Source organism: Larimichthys crocea, chromosome XI (assembly GCF_000972845.2).
Source record: "Larimichthys crocea isolate SSNF chromosome XI, L_crocea_2.0, whole genome shotgun sequence".
Classification (NCBI taxonomy): Eukaryota; Metazoa; Chordata; class Actinopteri; family Sciaenidae; genus Larimichthys; species Larimichthys crocea.
In genome coordinates this window covers 17,365,698-17,380,303 of record NC_040021.1, presented here as the reverse complement: position 1 = coordinate 17,380,303, position 14,606 = coordinate 17,365,698, and the positions used below count along the sequence as shown (strand labels likewise).

At 40.1% G+C, this 14,606-nt stretch overlaps 1 protein-coding gene across 1 annotated transcript in view; it reads left to right on the top strand.

Annotated features, from left to right (window-relative positions):
• Positions 1 to 3,282: 3,282 nt before the first annotated feature.
• The window catches only part of flrt2 (fibronectin leucine rich transmembrane protein 2), a 43,804-nt gene continuing 32,480 nt past the window's right edge, over positions 3,283 to 14,606 (top strand). Inside the window, exon 1 of the mRNA XM_010732704.3 lies at positions 3,283 to 4,291. The gene's annotated coding sequence lies outside the window, so the exon portion shown is untranslated. The remainder of the gene's footprint in view (positions 4,292 to 14,606) is intronic.

Sequence of the window (14,606 nt, the reverse complement as noted above, 5' to 3'; positions counted from 1 at the left end):
TGTTTTCATTTAGGAATCCAAACACTATAAAGTGAGGTAGTCGTTTGCACAATAAACATACACTTTAATTTCATTTCTAGCTCCCTTTGCTCTGTGTGTGCCTAATATTTATAAAAATAAAAATATATAAAAGAATATATAGGTTAGTCCTCTTTGATGTGTGAAGGGCAGCAGGGGATGTTCTTTGTTCCTGGAAGCAGATGGCGATTGATTTTGTTTGTCCAACATTAATCTTTAGGTGGTTTTCATAAAGCTGCAGGAGCATATTTTTATTTTCATCACAGTTTGAGATCTTTAAAAGAATAATTTGACGCTTTTATACATTTTTCCTTTTATTTGTGCTGCGACACAACTCTTGTTCACAGCTGAACGTGCAGATCCAGAGCCAGTGCAAATAAGTTTGAAGACTTCACTGTTCCTCACCTGTGTAGTTTTTTTTTTTTTTTTTTTAATGACAAGAGGTTTACAATTACAAATATGCTAATGAAGTCAGCTAACCCATGGAGTGATGTTATCGTTTGGAATTTTATGGAAAGGGGAGATTTTTAGAAGAAACTTATTTTCCTGTTTGCGCAGTATGGAATTCCCTTGGAGACAAGAAAAGGTCAAAACCAAAGCCAATAGTCTGTCGGCCAAGCATGTGGAGACTGTAACACTAACCTGAAGTCATTTGACTAAAACGGATCTTGTGATCCACCTGAGGATTGTGAACCCTCAAGAACAAGTTCAGCCTGTCAGCTCGTGGCATGAAGTGAGCTCTGAAACATAAACTCCATTTGATCAACATCGGCCAGCGATAGGAGAAAAACAATGAATTCCACTGAAGCCGCCGTGTGCCCAGATAACTCGGCGTAGATGGAAAAGCGCACAGGAGAGAGTCAAAGGGAAAACATTCTTCTCGTATAATGCCTACCTGGCAACGTTTTTGCATATCAGACCTCCCCAGAGCCTGTCAGTATTCCAGCAGTGGCAACATTGCCAAAAAACACAAAAACAAGCTGTTCACTATCACTGCCGTTCCCATGGGAACAGGCCCGCAGAGGGTGTGCCCGCTCCGACACTCATCTGCACAAACAGTATGCAAGCCTACTCCCCAGCACTGTACACAAACCAGGAGGGGAGGCTGGGGAGAGAGAGTGCTGCACATCGTCCACCACCACCCCCCAAGCCTCTTTTCTTCAAGAACCAGGGCCTCTTACAGAACCCTGCTATCAGTGTAAGCGATTAGCTGGCCCCGCTTGTGAAAAGTGCCAAAGGGGGAAAAAGGATCAAGATTCCTGAGATGTTGGGCCTGCAGTGCTCGTTCGCACACTTCCTCTACTTAATAAAGACCACACATTCCCAACGGCTGGAGCAGCGCTGGGCCTGGCAGAGTTGCAGTTCAAAGCTTCGCCCAAGCTGCAGAAGAGAGGGAAGTAAACAGCACAACGTCGACCGGCAAAAACAATAAACAAATAAATGCCAGGCTGCTTCAATTAGCCACAGTTATTTTTGTCATGCTGCGGTATGAGAGAGGGAAAGTCAGCTCGATGGCATCTTTAAAGGCGTCACTTTGTTCTCTGCCTTTTCTTTTTTTTATTTTATTTGAAGTAATTGGCTTGTATTGTTAAGTTAGCCAGGAAAGAACACCCCCACCTTCCTCACACCTCTGCACCATCGCCACAGGTGGCCCAAACACCATATAATTAGTGTGCTGTGTACCTGCAATATCTTTGCATCACTTTATGGGAGCGCATGCAAATGCACAAAAAAAAAAAAAAAAACAGGTGTCGCCGACAGGTAATCGTCAACATTTACATATCAAGCTACAGCTCGGAGAAAGAAAAAAAAAAAATAGAGTCAGAAGGTAACGTGCAGACACTTGCCACTGTTTTTACATAAAGATGTATTAAAAAACACAGAACCTAAAAATATGAAGTAATTAAATTTTATTTATAAAGCACCAAATCATAACAAAAGTTATCTCATGTCATGACACTTATATACTCTTTGTATTCTTTATAATGTTATTTACAAAGACCAAACAATTCCCACCATGAGCAAGCTATATTTTGTGTTTATATATGTACACACACACACACAGTATATACACACGCAAGCATATATAAGCTTGAGGTTTCAACCTGTTAAAAATAAGTTTTTCCTTGCCACTGTTACCAAGAGCTTGCTCATGGTCGGAATTGTTGCGTCTTTGTAAAACATGGATACCCTTCAATATAATGCAGTGGCCTCAAGAAAAAAAGGGGTCACTTCACTCAAATGACAAAAAGAACATAGTTTTGCTATTTTCTGGTAGTTCCTAAGATTTATGTGTCCACACTGTTATGAGGGAAGTAAATGAAATGTGCTCAAAGCATCAGAAAAGTACACTGGAAAAAACAACAGCAAGATGCTGACAACCATGAACAGTGGCCGTGTCAGTCTGGACAGTCCACAGAACACACTGTCAACACTGGGAAGTCGATTCAGTCAAAGTATATAATTTATAGCCTCTATATGAAAACAGTGTGTTTAACACTTCTCTGACACGTTCACAACATACAGTCCATGGTTTCCAGTTTATTGGGTAATAGTTTAGCACAGAAATCTGCAATAAATCCTTCATGAAAGCTGTGATGTTCAGCTCTTTGTTGAAACTGAGTCATTCTGCAGTCATATTGTTGAACTGAATTGAAATATGTTTAGTTTCTCTCTTTAAACAGACAGTAGCCTGTGCTTTTATTCAATTCCTAGGTACCTAGTTGGTACCTAGCCAACTAACTTGCTACCGTGGCTTGCACAAGAGAGCCAGTGTTAATGGTAGCAGTAAGTTTGGTTAGTTACCTTGGCAGCATTAAGATTTTTAAAAATGCTCTACAGAGAAAGACAAACACACACACACACACACACACCTACACACACACACCATGAAGAGCAAAAACAAACAGTGTCACACTGTCTGGTTGCCAACAGGATCTAATGTTAGCTAGCTGGCAGTTGCTGTGCACTGAAAGGTGAGGGGGCAGGGATAAAGTGACAACTGTAGTGTCGTGAAAGGTGACATTTCGGAAGAAAAACAGGCTTGAAAAGGAGGAAATGAAATAAAAATAAAGTCCAATAAAAGCTCCATGAAGGGGTCCCACATTGTTAGCTGTTTCCTTCAAACTGTGGAGCTGCTTCCCTGTATTCTGTGTTCTTGTACTTTTACTGTTGCTGATGTCCTTGACACATTCTTGCCTTTCAGCGGGAGCCTATTTGTATCCGTTATTTATTTTCATTTCATCTAATTATTCCAATTTTTACTTCCTATCGTGATTGTAAAAGCATTGTTATTCCTGTGATTGTGGTCACCCTTTATTAGTTATGTATGTTTTAAGTGTATAATTCATATCTCTGACCCAAGACTGCAAAAATGTGAAAACAGCAACTCCACAAAGGAAGAAAAAGAAGCCTTTTTCCCCCTGAGGAAAACACCCTACTCTTTAAGTGAGCAATAAATCTAGCACTTAAGAGAGGTTGTCCGTGTGTGTGTGTGTATTTGAGCGTGTAAATGTACTCAGAGTCCTCAAGTCCACAACCTCTAGAGCTGTCAAACACTGCCCGGGCCCCGCAACTTCCGTAACCCGTGACCCCTGTAACTCCTGTTTTGTTCTCGGCACTCCAGGCCCCTCAGATATCCCTCCACTGGAACTCCCCTAGATGACAGACACCCCTCTCCACTATGTTCCTACACACTACCCCAGTAGCCTTTGACCTCTCCAGCACCTCTGCCTCTCTGTGCGACTGCCCTTGCATTCCAGTAAAGGCGCTGAAACTTGAGCCTGCGGTGAGCTCATCGCCGGGGCCATGGAATCAAGAGTTAAATGATACCAAAAAAAAAAACAGAGAGAGAGAAGAGAGAAAACGGAGAGAGAAGGGGGAGAGGCAGCCGTTGGTGCAGGACAGGTCTGGAACTGGTTCCGTGCGTCTGCTCTTCGGGGGTTAAGTTACACCAGAGAAAGCGAGGAGGAGAAAGAGAAAAGAAGAAAGCGCTGGCGTGTTTGAATTCTCTCTGCTTTTGTCTGCCTCGTTCTTGCCCTCTCGCCGTCTCTCAGCGGCCTGACTGACTGGTGCCTGCAGTTTCCTCTTGACACACTCCGGCGAACCCGCCGCCCTCCATCCGAGCTTTCAAGTTAACGAGCCCCGTCGGTCTTGTCCTCGTGTCAGGGAGAGCTGGGATGTGAGTGTAATGCCGTGAGGTCGCCGCTCTCCTACTCTGTCTGCGTCTCTGTTCTTCCTTGACCCTGCCATGACCACCAAGTGTCCAAAGACGGTAAGTGTCCCTCTTTAAATTGTCAGTCAGTGTGTGTTTTTGTGTGCATAGTTTTGGTGGATTCTGCGGCTTGTGAAAAGAACAAGAAAAGAAATTCCCCAAATGTCATATCTGAGAATGATTGTGATTCATGTCTCATATTGTAATGAGTACCATTAAGATGCTTAATCACTGCAAACATAATTAAACCAATCAGAGCTTCTCTCAAGCTGAGTTCTGAGGATGAAGTTAGAAAGAGACGGAGCATCTCCAGCTGAAAGCAAAGATCAACTTTTAAAGTTTTAAGAGTGCCATTAGATAAACCTTTTATACATGCATTATTCATGGCTGCCATGTTTCTTTCTAGTTCACTGCCTGTTGTTCGCCGTGTCTCTCTCTGACCTTGTGCACTTGTCTTGTCAACCTTTGGGGGTGACGAATCCCTTTAAAACAAAGTTTTAAACAGGGTGATGATTTTAATGGGCGCCCTACAGCAGACTCTAAATATAAGGTTGAATACACATTATTTAAAAAAAGAAGGGGGGGGATAATAATAAAAGAGTGAATTCACATCCCTGGGAGGATGTTTTTAAAAAAAAATTCTGAACAGTTTAAGGGCCAGTTTACAACCTGAAATCTGCCACCTGCTCTTTCTTTCAGAGCGGAAAGCAATTTAAAATAATTGTGAGCATTTCCAGCGATAACTTTAAAAATGTCTGAGGTGAAACAGTAACAATTATCTTTAACATCTTTTTGCAATGGTCTCATTATTCAAATGGTTGTGAAGTGCTCCATTGCTCCTCACAGGTAAACAAGTACAACGCTTCTTGGGAAATAATGACATCTCTATGATCAAAAGCTCTTTTTTTTCTCTTCTTCCTAGAGAAGGCTGCCCTCCATGCACTTCATTTACAAAGGAGGCTTATTCACAGGTTTTACTCTTTGGCAAAGCCCATACAGTGACTGTTAACAGAAGCCAATAATAAGTAAACATAACTTATAGAGAATAAAAGCACATATCTCACCAGCACTGACATTTAATTATCACAGTACATTTACAATTATTTCTTTTTTTTTAAGCAGTGTTTATGGCTGATGATTTCTATTCTTAAATGATCTGTACAAAGTCTCTACATACATCCAACAGCAACAAAGTCACGAGTCACAGCTGCAGTGTGATCAGTGGTTTCCAAAAATGTCTCAGACAGATGAAGTAATGTTAAATTTATTTTAGAGTGGATGGCAGTTAATGCTTCATAAAAAGTGCATATTGTGACAATATATTTTAAGAACTTTTGTTTTTAATACAGTTGAAATGTTAACGCTTAGGTAGATATTATCATGTACGCGTTCTACTTCTTCTTCTGGAGCGTGTTGGGGATGCCAAATGGTTCAAAATAGGGCACCAAACTGTGAAGATGCCATCAAGTAGCTTTGGCTTTTAAGCATATCAAAAGATAAGAATAAATAATGACTCTAATTACATAAGTAAAGAAGGGAAATGATAGGCAAATAATTGATGGATTTCAGTCTCATAAAACGCACCAAACCTGTTTGTACGGAATACTGATTAATGATTAAATTAATAATTACAACCAAAATGAGCACATCAACAGCATTTGAAGTTCAGCATAGAAGAGGTTGGCAGCATTCAATCGTGTCCAACATTAAAGAGACCAGTATGTATACACACAGACATTTATTAACAAGATGACAAAAGCATAGATATACTACATGGTCTAATCCACATGAATAACCTAAAAAAACAAAGATGTGTGTGTGTGTGTGTGTGTGTGTGTGTGTGTGTGTGTGAGAGAGAGAGAGACAGAGAGCAAGTGGAAGAAGCTGTTTGAATCATTTCTCCATCACTTACCTCATTATCTTGACTGTTTACATTTTGCTTCATTTTGTCTTCTTGTTTGCTTGATAAATAGTTTTCATGCAGTTTCTATGGCAACATATGACTTTACATGCTACATGCTATGAGTAACCAGTACCCCACTTGGTGTGATGGTACTAAAAAGTATCGACATAACAATGTGAAGGTACTAAAGAGAAAGTGTTATCAGCTAGATGTACTTTAAGTATGCAAAGTAAAAGTACTTGTCATGAAGGTAGAATGGCTCCTTTATAATAGAAATCTTGGGGCTATCATAGCTGATAGGTCAAATTTAAGCAGCCCTTTAAAGCTGGTTTAAGGTGGAGCTCTTTTAACTACCATGTAGTCGTCATTTTTCAGATATGAAATATGACCCTTTTGTGTTTACAGCTTCTTAAAAGTGGGGATTTACTGCTCTTCTCTGTTTTATATCACTGTAAACTGATATTTAGTTTAGGATTAGGGTTTTGGACAGTTGGTCAGAACTAGACACCCAAATACTTCACTGTCAGCTCTGGGAGTTTGTGCTGGGCAATTCTTTTAGTATTCTCATTGAGTAATTAATTTGTCAGATTAATTAAGTAAAGTAAAAAATTAAGTAAAGTAAAAAAAAACTGATGGTTGCAACCCTAATTTCTATCATCACTTCATATTTTGCATATAGGCATAGCTGTCAAATAAATGCAGTGGAGTAGAAGTGTAAAGTACAAGCCTGACCAAATCTTTCAAAATCACGGCAAATTCCATGCATCATCATTCATGCATCAGTTTGGAAAATATGTCACTAAAGTGTTGGTATGGGTGACAGCTCAACATGCACCTTTTTTGGCTTGTAGGGGTTCAAGTGCCGAGAAGGAGCTCCTTCACCTATAATTGCTTTAGGGGACAGGCAGGTAGTCAGAAACAGTTTTATATAGAAGTACATGAATGAGCGTATTTGACAGCTGGAATGTGTTTTTGTGCGGCGCAGGGGAAAGAAAGAGGCACAGATCCAAGCCTCTGTTTCAAACTGTCCGTTTTCACTTTAATAGCCAGCATTTACATCATTATTTTGACAAGAATGATTCACTGTCTGCATACATCAGACTATAAAGTAGGATAGATGAGATTAAAAAAACTTTTAGAATTAGAATTCTTGGCTTTTAATTATCAAAACAGTTTGTTTGAATGACTTTCTTATTTACACACAATTACCATACACTAGAATTAATCAACGTCCTGGGAGAATATTCAATCAATCCTCCAACGGGCCCAAAAATGCTATAGTACTATAGCGTCAGCTGACTGCAACAGCTAACTAAAGGCATGAATCAGACGTTGTCTGGTGCTGGACATGGCCCGAGGGCAAAGCTCAGATACGCAGCGAGGGAGCAGGAGCAAAGGGCTAAGAAGGGAGCGTGAGGAGAGCATTGAGAAAGATCCGAGGGTGAGGAGGGGGGAGACAGAGAGAAAGAGAGAGTAAACCATAGACGGGTTCTCTGGCCAACTGGGAGATCCAGCACAAGGAGAAGCCTGTTCTTGCCCCTGCCTCGGCGTTCTCTGGGCATGTAGCAGGAGGACACGGCCTCCCTTGGATGAAAGAAAAATAGACTCAAATACCAGAGGATAATGTGATTACAGGCAAATAGGAGAATGAAGGTTAATTGGAGTTAAGTGTCTATAAAAAACGAGCCTATATATACATCTGCAAGTCAACCTACATTCTGCCAACAGGGCTTGAATTCTTACTGCCTCCTTTAAAATAAACACATAACTCAATAGTTCTGAAAGAATGTTGCAAATGTATATTTTCTGAAGATAATACCTGACCATTTGGAGTCCACTCATTAGATTATAGTCAAATGGCTTAGACATGTGATTAGAATAACATGAGGACCCATGTAAAAAACATGAAGCTGGCACAGCGAGTGTCTCACAGATGTGTGGAGGTCGAAATGGAGCGATTCAACAGCACCCATGATAAATCCCAGAAGTAACCGTTTTCATCAAACCCTCATAATCTCCCACTCGTGACCATTCAGGCCCTGTTTATGTTGGAGCTGTCAGTCAGAAAGACAGATTAACCTCGCAAAGGTAAGAACGCTTCACCTCAGAACACAACCTTGACCTCTGAAAGACCACCGGAGCTAAACATGAGCAGGAAAGAATGACTTCTTTTTTTGCCATACTTTAACTTCCAGTGTGCCTTTTTTTTTTTTGGCATGTGCATTGACATTCACGGTGTCTTGGTAAATTCATCTCAAGATCAGAGGTGACTTTTTTTCTTTCTTCAAATTGATCACTCAACATTCACCGGCACCGTTGATTGTTCTTTCCAGAACAGTATGAAAATCACAGTTTTGATTGCAGCATTAACAAAGTTCTGAAAACACTCTGCAATTCAAACCACTTAGAGACGAAGAAAGGCCATAAACATTCAAAACAGCCATTTAAACCTGGCTTGCACACCCTCCTGTACAGAATAGACCCAGTGACTGCCACACTGTAAATAACAAATTACATTATTAGACTGGCGCGTCTGACTGGCTGGTTTGAAATTTGTTTTCCAAAATGAATTATCGAAGCCTGTAACAAGTGAGTGAACATGACTTTGAAATACAGTCCAAGTGAAATTTAAATGTTTTTTTTCCCCTAGCCTATATATTTCCTTGATGTTTGTTTTCAACTTGTGTTGGTTTCTTGTCAAAATGGTACCTACAATACCAAAAATAATGTAAGTTGACAATGTGGGAACAGTTGTTTCAATTCCATGGGCACACAGGCAGTTAACCAGCTGAGAGTCTGTGTTATTACCCATTGATTTAGCCCTTTAGTACCATTTTTACAAAAAAAAGGTCTTGGCGACAGATCTAGTGACATAAACCGCTCTCACTGTATTTCTCATTAAATGTGGTCGATGTGTTTTCCTAAAATGACTGTGGTCAGCGAGTGAAGGAGACCAATCAAAGAAGACAGAGAGGAGAATGAAGTATACATAACCACCAATCACAACCTTTGTTTCTTTTCTGAATGATTTAAAGAAACAATACGAAATATACAAGGTTTAGCTAATGATAACAGTCAGTTTACATTTAGCTTGACATAATTACAAAATGTGAATTTAATATGTAAATGGTTATGGAATTACATAAATTACTTGCAAATTAGCACGTTAGCCTGTAATCCAGCGTTGTCTAGCAACCTTTTGAGGATGATTTTCCAAGTGACTTAACAGTATGATGGACCCTTCCAAATTTTAACTCATTTTATAAAAGGACATGTCTTAAATCACCAACAGCAACTGACACTGTGTGCTGTAACGGGAGGAAATCAGTCTTCATAGGCTGTACAGGGCCGTGACATGCTTCAGTCAGAACACCACACATGACAGCACGTCTCTTGGCAACACTGGCTTCAAATGTCAGTTAACAGCTGTATGCTTACCCGGAGGTCTAACCCCTTCCATAAATATGTCAAAAAAATATTTTATAGCATTTATTTATCTATTAAAAAAAAAAACATATGCACTGTAGCGTTAATATAAATTCTCTTAACACATAAATTTGAGGATACCTTAAATTTACAGCCAACTTTACAGCAAAACTCTCCCAAAAAAAAATCATTCTAACTTGAAATCACCGCCATATTTTGTATCAGCTTGATAAGTAAATGCAAACACTGCATGCCATTTTGAGAAGCACAGTGCAGTGTATGATTGAGTGGGCTGACACACAAGTTTTACGGCCCGTAAGCAGGGCCATTCTTGTTTGCTTTGGAGCCTTCTGAAAGCAGCCAAAAAAGCAACGGTGAATGCCAGCCAGAGCAGCTGCCAGCAGGCGTACAGCAAACAACACAGAACCCCGCTCCTTGATTTTCTGCTCCAACCACACTGAACTTTTGCAAGGCTTAATGCTGCTGATGTATTTGGGACCCAACCAACCCCGTCGACCTCACCTCTACCCTCATCTTATCTTAAATTTTATATTCACACCTCATAAAAACTCAATTTGTCTCATAAATCTGATCTTTAGAACTAAAATCTTTTTTTGTCATTTACAAGCGATGTTGCATTTTGTGTTCGGGCATTGTAAACTTATCGGGATTAGTTTTGGCAAACAACACTGCTGCACGTAGAGTAAAACTGTAACAGCAAGCGGCAGATTAGATAGAGAATGGAGATGTACGCTGTCCCACTTTAGCACCACAGCAATAGTGGCATTCGGGCAGCATCAGAGATGAGGAGGTTTATATGGCAGCCATGTTTCATGTGGCAGCAGTGGTGGAAAATACATTTACCACTCAAGTACTGTATTGTAGGTACTTGTACTTGACTCAAGTGTTTCCATTTTCTACTTCATTTTTACTTCTAGGCCACTACATTTCACAAGGGCATATCATACTTCTACTACTACATTTTTTGGCAGAATAGTTATGATTGCAACCTTTTAGGCTTGTGACACTAACAAAAATAGCATTCTGTAGATGGGGCTCCTTATCATGTTCCAGACGGTGGTTTAAACAAAGAGTGAGTTCTTATTTACCTGTTTAAGATGGTTTCATTTAAACAACTGTTAGGTTAGACAAAATATATGAATACAAATAGAGTAGCAGATTTTTTTTTTTTTGCCCAACACATTAATAATCACTGGGTCAAAACTCACCAATTTGGGTCAAAATAGCACCAATGTCTTACTTATAGTTGTTTCTACCCATGGGTAGAAATCCACCCAATTTTGGGGTTATTTACGCAAACCAAAATATACTTCCCAACATTAACAATATACTCCAGCTCTTTCTAATGCCACTATTTATTACTGACCGTTATTAACATATCCAATCAAATGTAATTTGAGGTAGCCCCCCCATCCATTACATAAACAGGACTGTTAGCATGTGGTTAGCTACTGTAGCAGAGTGATATCATCGTATTTGGATTTCAGTGGGCAAAAACTTTCCAAAGACCGTGGTTGGATCGTTAAACCACACACAAATGATCTCATGACCTCCTCGGTTACATCTTGCGATCCTCTGGAAGGGGTGTGACCAAGGACCAAGCTATAGTAAGTGTATATAAAGTGGTTAAAAGACTCCACTAGCTACAACAGTAACATGCGACCTACACACTGACACACCAGTAACAATCTTATGTATCTAGAATAGTATCTTCTATCTCCTTTACACTAGGTAGGCGAGGGTGACGTGAGAAGATTGCAATTGTGATTACACCACTAGATGCAACTAAATCCTACACACTGGACCTTTAAGTACATTTTGCCAACTTTTATGGTTGCACTGGCACTTTTACTGAAGGTCCACTATTGGTTGTGTGGCAGTCACAGCCAGATGTGATGTCACCATCATGTGTTTTGCGTTACGCTCTACGAGTGACGCAAAGGACAGTTTGAAATCTGAATTGAGTGGCCTCGGATAAGTCATTTAAAATTTGATTTGGGTCCGATTTCAAACCACCTACAGTATGACTTCTGCGTGTTTCTTGCCATACACTTTTGATAAAGGCAATCTGATTCCAATCTGGATATGCCCAAAATCTGATTCAGGCTGCCAGTCTGAATGTAACCTTAGTGCCTGTCTTCTCTATTTCTCCCGTTCTCCCTTTTTATCTCCCCTGCATATCCGTCTTCACTCTCTTCTCACTCTTTCTCTCACCAGACTCGGTCAGACTTGTTGGTGCAACGCTTAAACTTCTCTTCATAGGTCTAGTCAACGTGCAAGCTTTGCTCTCAAACTCTACGCCATACAGACACTGTGCAACTCCCTGGACTTCCCGTTATTGCTCATCTCAAAGTTTTCCTTTATTAAACTTCCTGAACCACAAAAGATCTGCTGCATAATATCATGAAATGAAATCATCCTTTCATATGGGAACAAATTTAATCATTCTGTTTATGTGTACCGCTTTAATACCACCTGATACATGATTCATTCTCAATAAAACAGCTGAGAACATGCCTGTCCAGTTTTAGGTTTCCCTGCTGGTTTCAGCCTGACAGCCTCTGTTGACGGCCAGGCTTTGACAGCACTCACTGGAGAGTTTGAATTTGTGTGTTCACTCCTCTTTGGATATATGTCGGTTTTGTTTGTATATGTTCCTTTCACCCTGTCATACATGAAATAGTTTTCCCCCTTCTATGTGTTGCCTTGTCCATCTTGTTTATTCTGTGTCTCTGTGTTGTTCAGACGATCTTCTATTCTGGCACTCTACACCATTATTTTCCTATTTTGCATGTCGCTTGCTGAGTTAGCTCACGCTGTCAGCTGCCTGCTGAGTGATGCATTCCCCTCTATCTCAAAAGCTTCACAGTAATTGCTGGGTAATTGTTTGTCCAGTAATGCAGCACGCAAAAGCCTGGTCTCTCATTACGTCTGTTGAGTTTTGTTGAAACAATACGCCGTCAAAAAAAAAAAAAAGAGACCTCTGCCTTGTGGCAAGATACTGTCACATGTTTCCAAAACCCAATTATTCAAATAACCTGGACCATATTGAAACAGGGAGGAATAATCTCTCCCAGGTGGCATACAGTTTTCACTTTGTTTTAAGAAAAATAATCTTTCTTGACTATAACAGCCTCTGGCAACTATCCAGCTCAGCCACATTCCACTTTCACATGACCTTCTCTCAGACCTGGTCTGGAGCTAAAGCTGCACCGTCCTTCCCTGACCACACCTTAGTTTGACTGGCCTAGATATTTCAAGACCTGCTTATCTTTTCTTCTTCTTTCTGCATCGTCCTCTTCCTCAGTGTTTACAAGTTTGACTCAACTCCAGATATGCAATTGGCTTGTAAATTTCATTTATGTGCATTTACAGTTTTGTTTTACAAGGACAAATACACCCCCCTTCTGCTCCAACACCAAAAGCCTTTGAAATTTATCACAGTGTTGGGTCGTGTCAGGTATTTTTCACTCTGTCTATGGCAGGTTTGAAGGCAAGTTTATTTTTATTTAACACATATAGATGATATGTCTGAGCAGCTTTAAAGGTCCAGTGTGGAAGATTTAGGTGGCTCCGTTTACAGAACATGGCAAAATATTCATAATCATGTTTTTATTTGTGTATAATAAGCTGAAAAAAAGAAACTGTATATTTTTATTGGCTTAAAATGAGCTTTTTATGTCTACAGATGCCGTGGGTCCTACCATGAGTGAGACACCATGTTTCTATAGTAGTCCAGAATGGACAAACTAGACACCGGCTCTATATACTGTTTCACAGCCTCTGTGGTTTCTCCTTCACGCTAAGAAGGAGAGGGTGCAATGAAGGGGTTACAACTACACTGTCACTAAATCCAGGATAGTTATACCAGAGACTGGTTAGCTTAGCTTAGCTTAGCTTGGTTTAGCAGAAAGATTGGAAACTTGGGGAAAATGGCCAGCATGAATCTATCAAAAGCTTCCTACTGACTTTATATTTTGTTTGTACAACCCATATAAAGAATATTTTTGGTTTTACAGGTGAATACATGTGTGACAAACTGGCATTTTCAATGCTTCAGTTTTATTACAGATTTAACAAATAAAAAAAGAGATTTTTACTCTGGACACAACCTGGGTAGCTTCTTGCCCCGGTCCCCAGCTTTTATGCTAAGCTAAGCTAGTCATCTCTTAATATGTTTTAGCTGTGAGAGTAGTAAGGATCTCAATAACTTAATAGCTTAATTTTGGGTCCATCCCAAAATGTCAAACTATTCTTTTAAGACATTAATCAAGCAAAAACCCTAAACACAGATTTGCAGCTTTTCTGTTTTTTATGATTGTGATAAATGAAATATGGTATTGTTTTGGACACGACACAGGCTATCCAAAGTTCCCACCTTTTTCTCTGGAAACTTGACATCTTATAGATGAAATGATTTATGACCCTGACCACTAACATCATCAATAGCGTGCCAGATAATGAAAATGATCATTATTCGCAACCATACGATCAACCCTGACTGCCACGGCAACAGCAACCCATATCCATGTGTCTGTACAGTTCCCGGACTGAGATTTCATTTACTTTCTGAACAACAGAGGAAGGCTGTGAAGCTAGCTTCTAAAGCAGGAAATGGAATTGGCTTTTGCAAATGATGGTGGAGTGTGTGTGTGTGTGTGTGTGTGTGTGTGTGTGTGTGTGTCTGTTTGTATTAAGGAGTCAGAGAGACAGAGCCACGCAGCACTTTAATATCCCCAATAACGTTGTAGAGATGGGGCATCTGTTTGAGAATCCCACATCAAACGAGACGGCATGTCAGCAGAGGGTTATGCATATATTTCCCTCGCTCTTCCCATCCAACAGAAACAGGTAGGCGTACAGGGAGAGCTGATGAGTGGAAGGAGATACACTTTTGATCAGGACTAGAAAGTAAAGATGGAAGAAAACTAAATATGGAGGATATATGAGTAAATACGTAATCAAAACAGCTACAACGGAAACTCGCAAATCAATTACATTATCACGGTTTGCCATTCTGTTCTT